Consider the following 11,031-nt stretch of genomic DNA (forward strand, 5'->3'; position numbering starts at 1 on the left):
AGGTGTGCCGACTACAAATTCTTAATCTTCATCATCATCAGCAGTAGCAATGCCAATGGAGACGTTAAAAACATAAAACCCATAATTTAAAGAAAACTCTGGAATTTCAATATTGTTTTGATTTACTGCTAATACTTGTGGCAATTGTAAATAGTTATCCCAGACTGGTGTGTCACATTCTGAGGAAACGCTATAGATTCTCCACAAGATATTTACCCCGTGCATGGCAGAGCAATTTACTTGTATGGCTACAAAAATGGAAAGACGTGCTCCTCTTGTTGACACTATAATTGCTGGATGTGCAGGTCTTTCTATGTGGAATTCATCTATCTGACAGAAGACTTTGTAGCAGTATACCGAGGTCTCTAATACTTTCCTGTCATGTCTGCCATACACAGCTTTTAGGACAACAGGCTTCACTCCACTTCTAGTAAAGTTCACCTTGGCTACAAAGCCTGCATAATACCTGGGGTTGAATGGTAGGACAATGCCTGGTATGAATGATGCTGCATTGGAAACCTTATCTGTATAGGTGTATGTTGTATTTCTGAACAGGTAGCTTTTTTTAGACCCATATAGTTCTAGTATAAAGGTCCATTCACACTGTAAAGATGGATGTTGAAATGGTATAAACCAAACTATGTATATGGATGTATACAGTAATGAAGATCCACTACTGAACAGGTGAACCTCCAGACCCGTATCATTTAAAGACTTATACAAAAGGCTTTTTCTGTTTAAATACACGGCTACTGTGAGAGAGAATTTAATTTTTCTGTATCTACAAACTTAAGCTGGAACAAATATACAAAACTTTCCTGTTGAAGGAATATAAAGTGGTCGCTGCCATTCATGTCCTCTTTATTCTCAGATGAGAAGTGCAGGCCACTTGTTTGACTAAAGTAGTAGGTGTTGCTTTTTTTAATACTAGGGTTTAGTTTTACAGAGAAAGAAGATTTAAGGTTGATGGTGAAGGCAACAGCACCTTTGGTGTACAAAAAATCCCCATTGACTTTTCCTAGTTTGCTCCCATTGGTTAAAGGGACTCTGTCACCACATTATAAGTGTCCTGTCTCCTACATAAGGAGATGGGCGCTGTAATGTAGGTGACAGTAATGCTTTTTATTTAAAAAAATGATATTTTTTCACAAAGTTAGCAGCGATTTAAGTTTATGCAAATGAGCTTTCTTAATGCCCAAGTGGGCGTACTTTTACTTTCGACCAAGTGGGCGTTGTACAGAGGAGTGCATGACGCTGACCAATCAGCATCATGCACTCCTCTCCATTCATTTACACTGCACTAGCGATATAGTTATATCACTATGTGCAGCCTCATACACAAGCCCTAACATTACTACAGTGTCCTGATAATGAATACACATGAAATCCAGCCTGGACGTCGTGAGATCTCGGAACTAAACGAGATATGGTTTCACTTGCCGGAATCTCACAAAAAAGATTCAGAAGTGTCAGGATTCTGAGTACACATGACGTCCAGGCTGGATGGTCATGTGTATTCATTATCAGGACACTGTAGTAATGTTAGGGTTTGTGTATGAGGCTGCACATAGCGATATATCTATATCGCTAGTGCAGTGTAAATGAATGGAGGGAAGTGTATGACGCTGATTGGTCAGCGTCATGCACTCCTCTGTACAACGCCCACTTGGTCGAAAGTAAAAGTACGCCCACTTGGGCATTAAGAAAGCTCATTAGCATAAACTTAAATCGCTGCTAACTTTGTGAAAAAAGATCGTTTTTTTAAATAAAAAGCATTACTGTCACCTACATTACAGCGCCCATCTCCTTATATAGGAGCCAGGGCACTTATAATGTGGTGACAGAGTCCCTTTAAGAAATGCGCTACTGCAAATCCATGTCCACTAGTACTGAAAGGTGATGAACAAAACACGGTGTTAATTGCATATTTGGTGAAGGCCACATCCCAATTTCCTATTCTATTTTCATCTGTGAGCTGAAAGGCAGACACTTTATTTGTCAATTGCTCAAACATCCAAGAAAGTTTTACCTCAGTGTTAGGGGGAAGTAGGGGAGAGGTGGCCCTCAGTACATACAGCAGAGCCCGTTCAACTTCAAAAGACAGCTCGGGCGTCATGCTATTTTGGAAAGTAAGAGAAGCCACATTTTCCCACTTTGCTATATCTAACTTGGACCTTGTAGTTGTAGTAGGTAGAACAGTAGTCACGTAGACGTGTCGGGTAAGTGGAGTCTTCAATCTCTGTGTGGTAATTGCTTGGTATAACAGTCGCTGCCACAACTTGCCTGCCGGAAAAGTCATATTTCCAAGCACTACTCTTCATCTTGGCACACCAACCAAAATATACAAGTTCATACTGCTGAATGGGGGATGGGAACTGTGGCAGCATCTACAGAGGACACTGGCAGCATCTAATTGGCTTACATAATGGCAGAGCAGGAGACCATCGTTAGGCTTCCTGTTGCCATATCAGCAGTCGGCGGCCCTGCAGGGCAGGGCTGCCGATCTGCCGCCAACCACAAGGATGCAGCGATCGTTGCATCTGAGCGGTTAATGGTAGGGATCGGAGCTTGCTCCGGTTCCGGCCATTACAGGTGGATGTCTGGCCACCAGAGGGAGTACTTCCCAGAATTACAGCAAGGTGAATAAGGTAAAGCAAGCTGACTCACAGCTGCTGTAAATGTGTAAGGGAATGTCACCCCCCTCCCTATTTTTGGCTACAAGCCAGGAAAAGGTGTCTTCAAATTGCTAAGCATTGTCCGGCTCCCATTTTGGGAGTGATTGTACAATGCAGCTGGTAGACGCTATAGGACACACCAAAAGGCTAAGGGTATATTCACACGCTTAATAAAAAAAACGTCTAAAAATATGGAGCTGTTTTCAAGGGAAAAATAGCTCTTGATTTTCAGGCGTTTATTAATCAAACTCGCGTTTTTCGCAGCGCTTTTTACAGCCGTTTTTGGAGCTGTTTTTGTATAGTCAATGAAAAATGGCTTCAAAAACAGCTCAAGAAGTGACATGTACTTCTTTTTCGTGGGGAGTCTTTTTACGTGCCGTTTTTTGAAAATAAGGCGTAAAAAAATGCCCCGTTGGAACACAACGCCGTATTTCCCATTGAAATCAATGGGCATATGTTTGTGGGCGTTCAGCTTCTGATTTTTCAGCCCTTTTTCGAGACATTTACGGCCCGAAAAGCGTCTGAAAACACTACGCGTGCACATACCTTAAGAATGATGAAAGTGAAGTGAATGACTTTTCAATGGACAGGTTCACACGGCGTGTATTTGACGTGATTTTTTGGCGTATTTTACATACCAAAGACCGCATCAAAAAACGCTTGATTGCGCTTTTCATTTACATAATTGGTAAAGTGCGCTGTTAGTACATACAAGGCGCTTTTTTACACACGCGTTTAAAAAATACGTGTTGTGTAAATAAAGAAGTGTCGTGTCAATTGCTTTGCAAGTAAAACACGCCAAATGTTCCCATAGTCAATGGGAGTCCTAATTATTCACCAAAAAGCACACACAAAATGCATAAACAAACACGCAAAAAAGGCGTCAAATGCTTGATTGAGCTTCCCATTTACATCAATGGGAAAACGAGCGTTACTACTTTATGCAAGCGTTTTTAAAAATAATTTTGCATAAAATAGATCAGTGGGGGGGGGGGGGGGGTGTGTGTGTGGCACAGCTGCATGTTTGGGGGGATTTGTGTTTGTGTGTGGTGGGGGGGTGCTCGTCGCTGATTCTTCAAAACAACTGATCATACACACACAGCATTTGCTACACACACACACATACAGCTCTGCTACACACACACACACACACACACACACACACACACACACAGTTACAGCAGGTGTGCGGGGTGGGGGCACGAGGGGGGTTGTGGCAGGGGCGCCGCGAGAGAGAGACATACATGGACAAACACCTTACCTGCAGTGCTGCTGGTCTTCCTAATGGCGCCGGCTTTCCCCCTACAAACCAGCTTCTATGCTGGGTCACTCTGAAATGTGCCTGCGCAGTACAGAGTGACATAGCAGAAGCAGAGGATACAATGAACGAGAGCCATATGCACTGTAGCTGCCATATTCCATCTGTGTATGTGTTAATAAAAAAAATTGTGTGTGAAAAAATAGTCAATATAATATTTTATTAAATAAAAACACATAAATTAATAATAAAAAAAATTATGACACTGTCCCTTTAGGGTATGTTCACACTCAAACTCAAAAACGTCTGAAAATATGGAGCTGTTTTCAAGGGAAAACAGCTCCTGATTTTCAGAAGTTTTTTTAAACTATTTTCACTGCGTTTTTTACGGCCGTTTTTGGAGCTGTTTTCAATAGAGTCTATGAAAAACAGCTTCAAATACGTCCCAAAAAGTGACCTGCACTTCTTTTTCGCGGCTGTTATTTTACGCGGCCGTTTTTCAAAACGGCCCGTCGTAACAGAACGCTGTTTTTCCCATTAAAATCAATGGGCAGATGTTTGGAGGTTTTCTGCTTCCAACCTTTCGCCCGTTTTTCGGTTTTAGGTCCCCGCCATTACAGCCGGATGTCAACTGTAACGCACCGCAGACATTTGGCGATGATGGCACCGACTCGGCTTCTGAGCCGGTGCCATCCATTTGTCGTATGAATACGGTAAAATGCGGGAAGCGCTGGCTTTCCATGACGTATCCATACAACAAATGTTGGGAAGGGGTTAATGTAGAAAAATTATATCAATTAAAACAAACAATCAATTCCATTTAAAAAGTGGGGCAGGCCAGCATGTTTTTCAGCAAGGTTTTTTTCGCTTTAGGATTTTGTATGTGCGATTCAGTGTTCACTCAATGGTTAAATGGGTAAAGTTATTTCGCTCAGATAAGCTCCTTAGGCTGAGTTCACATATAGCAGCCACAGCAGGGTGATGTGACCAATAAATTGCGCCCACATGCGATTATACCACAAAAATGGCACTTTTTTTTAATGACTGTTAATGGCAGCGCGGTTTTTCAGGTAAAATTGCTGTTTTGCTGCCAAACCACGACACCATCCACAATCCACAGCCTATTAAACTTACATGAGTGAAATATTTTAAACTTTTGAGTGAACGCTGAATTGCACATACAAAGTCCTGAAAACAAAATAATAACTTGTCGAAAAGCTCGCCATCCGCCAATCAGCTGCGCTGTGGATGCTACGTGTGAACGCAACCTTAAGCTTGTATCTCCATGTGTGGTCTTTTATGCCCATCATTTAATCATTATATGCTGTCAGCTTTGGCGATTAGGCTGGGGCTACACGCGATACAGGTCGCACATCCAAAGATCGCTGTGTCGCGCTGCGTACATCCACCGCTCCATTCACTGTCTATGAGACTGATGGAAACAGCCAAGGGCTTTACCCGGCTGTCTCTGTCATTCCCATGGACTTTGAATAGAGCCGCAGAGCGCACGCTGGACAGCCGTTCCATTCAATGCCTACAGTCGAGCATTGAGGAAGATCTGGGGGTTTGGGACTCCCGTTCTTAAGATCATTGGGGGTCCCAGGGCTGGGGCACGCAGCGATCAGACAATTATCCCCAATGCTGATGATCGGTGATAATTGTAGATTCTGGGAATATCCATTTAAGGTGTAAAGTCACCTTTAGCCGAAACCTTCTGTAATTAAAGCACATGTTCCGAAGCACTGAGATAACTAATCTGGTGTTATACAGGCTACAGCCACCCCATGCCAATGTTTTTATACTTGGGCAGAAATACATTGTTTCCATTAAGCCAATTAAACGTAAAAATAATCCATTCACAGACTGTGACAAACTAAATTCTTTTATTTATAGTATTATTCAAAATTATTAGCGTTTTGTTTTTTTATCTGATAAATGTTTCCAAGTGCTAAACATTTTTCTTAACTGTAACACCTCTGAATTTCTAGTACACTATTCTTTGACAGATATCTACATGGCCAAGGGATGTCTTTGCAATATTTTGGCCTAATGCAGGAAATTAAACGAAAGAATACAGTTTTGGCAATTTGGAGAAAAACATTCTGGAAAAAACATGTTACAGACGCTGTCAGCCACATCATTGACAAATTAAACCCATATGACAAACCATACAATATAATGAGTACTGCTGATATAATGGTCATGCTAAAAAGTAATCCCCACACAACATACTTAGACCCCCAAGCCACAAGAAAACATGAAGCTACTTTCAGATGGTTACACAAATTATAACATGTTTTCAGAATGACATTTTCTTGCTGTGTCTCAGGGTGTTCTTCAGTACATGTATCACTATCCTCTAATACAGGGGTCTCAAGCACGCGGCCCGCGGGCCGCTGGGGCTGTCATCTGCGGCCCGCGGGACACAGAGCCGCTAGTATCGGCACTGCTCCGAGACTCTGGAATTCCCTGACATCGCTGTCCACATATGAACAGCGATGTCTGGGTCTTCCCCAGAGCCGGAGTCCCGGGCAGAGCGCTAGTACAGGCTCTGCTTCGGGACTCTGTGGAATTCCCTGACATCGCTGCCCATATATGGACAGTGTGTCAGGGTCTTGCCCAGAGCGGAGCAGAGCGCTGGTGTCGGCTCTGCTCCTGGACTCTGTGGAATTCCCTGACATCGCTGTCCACATATGAACAGCGATGTCTGGGGCTTCCCCAGAGCCGGAGTCCCGAGCAGAGCGCTGGTGTCGGCTCTGCTCCGGGACTCTGTGGAATTCCCTGACATCGCTGCCCATATATGGACAGTGTGTCAGGGTCTTCCCCAGGGCGGAGTCCCGGGCAGAGCGCTATTATTGGCTCTGCTCCGGGAAAGTCTCTGACATCGCTGTCCATACATCGACAATGATGTCTGGGGCTTCCCCAGAGCAGGAGTCCCAGTGATGTCAGGAGCACAGCTGGAGTCCCAGGAAGAGCCTACTAGCGCTCTGCCTGGGACTCCAGCTCTGGGCAAGCCCCTGACATCACTGGGGCAGCCTCTACAGAGGGCACTGGGGCGGCCTCTACAGAGGGCACTGGGGCGGCCTCTACAGAGGGCACTGGGGCAGCCTCTACAGAGGGCACTTTGGCAGCCTCTACAGAGGGCACTTTGGCAGCCTCTACAGAGGGCACTTTGGCAGCCTCTACAGAGGGCACTTTGGCAGCCTCTACAGAGGGCACTGTGGCAGCCTCTACAGAGGGCACTGTGGCAGCCTCTACAGAGGGCACTGTGGCGTTATCTACAAGTGGGTGTGTGACAGTATCTGAAGAGGACACTGGCATTATCTAGGGATGTGTTGCATTATCTACAGAGGGCACTGTGGACTTATCTACAGAGGGCACTGTGGACTTATCTACAGAGGGCACTGTGGCCTTATCTACAGAGGGCACTGTGGCCTTATCTACAGAGGGCACTGTGGCCTTATCTACAGAGGGCACTGTGGCCTTATCTACAGAGGGCACTGTGGCCTTATCTAGGGGTGTGTTGCATTATCCACAGAGGGCACTGCGGCAGCATCCACAGAGGGCACTGCGGCAGCATCCACAGAGGGCACTGCGGCAGCATCCACAGAGGGCACTGCGGCAGCATCCACAGAGGGCACTGCGGCAGCATCCACAGAGGGCACTGCGGCAGCATCCACAGAGGGCACTGCGGCAGCATCCACAGAGGGCACTGCGGCAGCATCCACAGAGGGCACTGCGGCAGCATCCACAGAGGGCACTGCGGCAGCATCCACAGAGGGCACTGCGGCAGCATCCACAGAGGGCACTGCGGCACTACCTAAAAAGGGGCTGCCCAATCTTGACATGTGTGCTAACTGAGCCGCCGGACTGCATTTAGCGACACTTAAACTGGTAAGCTGGATTGTTGAAATAAGCTCAAATTTTAAACCTAGCGGTATTATTATAGTAATGTAGTGTTATAGTAATGTAGTATTATTATAGTAATGTAGTATTGTTATAGTAATGTAGTATTATTATTATAGTAATATAGTGTTATAGTAGTTCAAATAACTAATTGATTAACAATAATTTTGTATTGAATCAAATTTGAAAGTAATGCGGCCCGTCAACTTCACATTTTTTCTATATGCGGCCCACTTACCAGGCCGAGTTTGAGACCCCTGCTCTAATACATTTTTTTGATTCGCTATGTCTTCCTGGAGCACACAGTTGTTATGTGACATGCGTTGCCTGGTGGGTAAACATTCCATGGGGGAGACACGAGATTCCATTCCTATGTTGACTGAACTGTTTTCCGTTGTTCCATCTCCAGAAGAATCCTGTTCTGCTGCGTCACTTACTGAAGATTTTATTAATTTATGCACTAGCCACTCTATGAAAACCATAACTGCGGAGCTTTGCAGTCCAACCATAAAAGATCTAATAATCTGGATCTCGGGTTCATCGATTTCACTTTTTTCTGCGTTGAAAAAAATGATGTTGATGAGCAGACTGCACATGAGAATCACAAAACTACACGAAAGTCTCTGAAATCTGGTCAAAGTTAATGGCAAATTAGTGAAGAAAACGGAAAAACGCAAATGTTCTTCTCTGAGCCGGCAAGATAATATAATATAGAAATATTCAGACTTTTCTAGCGGCTGTTGAGTATTCATAGGAGAGAATGATCTATCTATTAATCCATAATATCTTTCAGTGTCAAGCCAGGTTTGACACACAAAAAAACATTTTTGGTCACTATACATTTTTTAAATTTTTACTATATTATATTATTATGCCATATTCGGATTTTAGATATGTCTCCTAAGGGGTAGCTAGTAGTAAACATAAATGTATCTATCCCTCCTCGTCTGAATAACTGACGGCCAGGGAATGTTAAACACAATACACGGTGGTTTCTCTCTGTGCCCATAATTTCCAAATACACTTTTGCTGTGGTACCAGATCCAAAGCCACTGCCAGTATAAATAGTAACACTATAACGATGTTCATGGTCTGGCCTATTGGCTGGTAACCTTATTGCATCTCGGTTTGTCTGGTCACTTATATCTTTTTTTCTCGCCCACATAGACAATCCCAGATATGTAACGCAAATGACAAGAACAGAAAGCAATGTCACTAAGTTTGACTGTAAAGATCGGACAGTAACTTTCTTTAAATCTATTGGATTAGGCAGAACGAATACTCTGGCTGATAGAAATGTGTGTCTTTTTTTCAGAAAGGGCACATTTCGTCTTTGTGCTTTTGTCAAACCCTCACAAATGCAATGTATCACTGTATTGTTTGAAAAATGACCTACTTTACAGTTCCCTTCATTCCAATTATTTCCTATGTCTTCATAGTCTAAGCAAGCAATATTAAAGATCGATGCGCGCAATAATTTTGTTTTGCGCCAAACCACAAATCTAATGGTCAGTTCAAATGTAATATTGTGTATGAGCGAGATCTCAGGGAAAGATTCCAATGGAATGCGAATCATTTTGGAATTCCAAGTCTTTATGTTTTCGTCTTCGCTTGTTTTTTCTTGCTCTTCTGATTTAGGAATACGGAAAAATGCAACAGGGTTATTTGTGATTTGCGATACCACATATGTAGAGGTTTTTTTTATGTTTTACGACTTTTGCACAATAAAAACACTTTTGAACTAAAATTATTTGTTTTTGCATCGTCGCTTTCCAAGAGCCGTAATTTTTTTATTTTTCCATCAATGTAGTGATTTTTTGGGCTTGTTTTCTGCGGGACAAGACGTAGTTTTGAATGGTACTGTTTTGGGGTGCGTGGGACTTATTGATTCATTTTTATTATGACTTTTTTGGGGGGCAATGGAAAAAAATTGCAATTTCGCCATGGTTTTTTGCGTTTTTTTTTTACGGTGTTCACTTTGCGGTTTAAATTACATATTAACTTTATTAATGGAGTTATTACGGTCGCGGCGATACCACATATGTGTACTTTTTTTTTTTTTTTACACTTTTACTAAATAAAACCACTTTTTATGGAAAAAATGGTTTTATTTATTTTTTTACTGTACTTTTTATTAATAATATTTATTTCACTTTGATGACTGATTTTATTAGTCCCACTCGGGGACTTTAATGTGCGATGTTCCGATCGCTGCTATAATGCTCTGGTATACTTCGTAGCTACATCGACTTACCTGCAAACGCCGATGCTGCTGCAGAATCAAATGTAGCCTCTGGTGCCGATGTGTCCTCGCTCGTCCGACACGATGCAGGACCTGGGGCAGGAAGTGAGTGACGACACAGCGTGATCTCTCGAGAACACGCTGTGTGTCTGCACTGCCAGAAGCTGGGCGTTGTGTAGAGAAGTGGATGATACTTCTCGTCAGAACGCCCAGCTAGTAAAAGTAGTAAACACGCCCAGATGTAACACACATAATACACGCCCACTTGGACTTTTACTTTAAACACGCCCACTTGGACTTTTGCAAGCCTCATTTGCATAAATACAAAAATGGTCGTTTTAAAAAAAATAAAAACGTTACTGTAATCTACATTGCAGCGCCTATCTGCTGCAATAGCAGATAGGGGTTGCAAAATCTGGTGACAGAGCCTCTTTAAGGGTATGTGCACACGCACTAATTACGTCCGTAATATACGGACGTATTTCGGCCGCAAGTTCCGGACCGAACTCAGTGCAGGGAGCCGGGCTCCTAGCATCATAGTTATGTACGACGCTAGGAGTCCCTGCCTCGCTGCCGGACAACTGTCCCGTACTGTAATCATGTTTTCAGTACGGGACAGTTATCCTGTAGCGAGGCAGGGACTCCTAGCATCGTACATACGTATGATGCTTGGAGCCCGGCTCCCTGCACTGTGTTCGGTCCGGGACTTGCGCCCGAAATACGTCCGTCAATTACGGACGTAATTAGTGTGTGTGCACATACCCTAACTTCTCGCTCTCTACGGAACCAATGATTCCTTTCCTATACTTGGTTAAGGCGACACTAACTTCTCTTAACTTTGTCAATGCAATGTGTTGAGATTTTGTATTCACTTCTTTGGCCTCTTCTGTAAGTTGGCTGATACTTGTGATTATTTGGTTGACAGCCATGATGTTTGTGATCATTATACT

Source organism: Rhinoderma darwinii, chromosome 5, assembly GCF_050947455.1.
Source record: "Rhinoderma darwinii isolate aRhiDar2 chromosome 5, aRhiDar2.hap1, whole genome shotgun sequence".
Taxonomy (NCBI): Eukaryota; Metazoa; Chordata; class Amphibia; order Anura; family Rhinodermatidae; genus Rhinoderma; species Rhinoderma darwinii.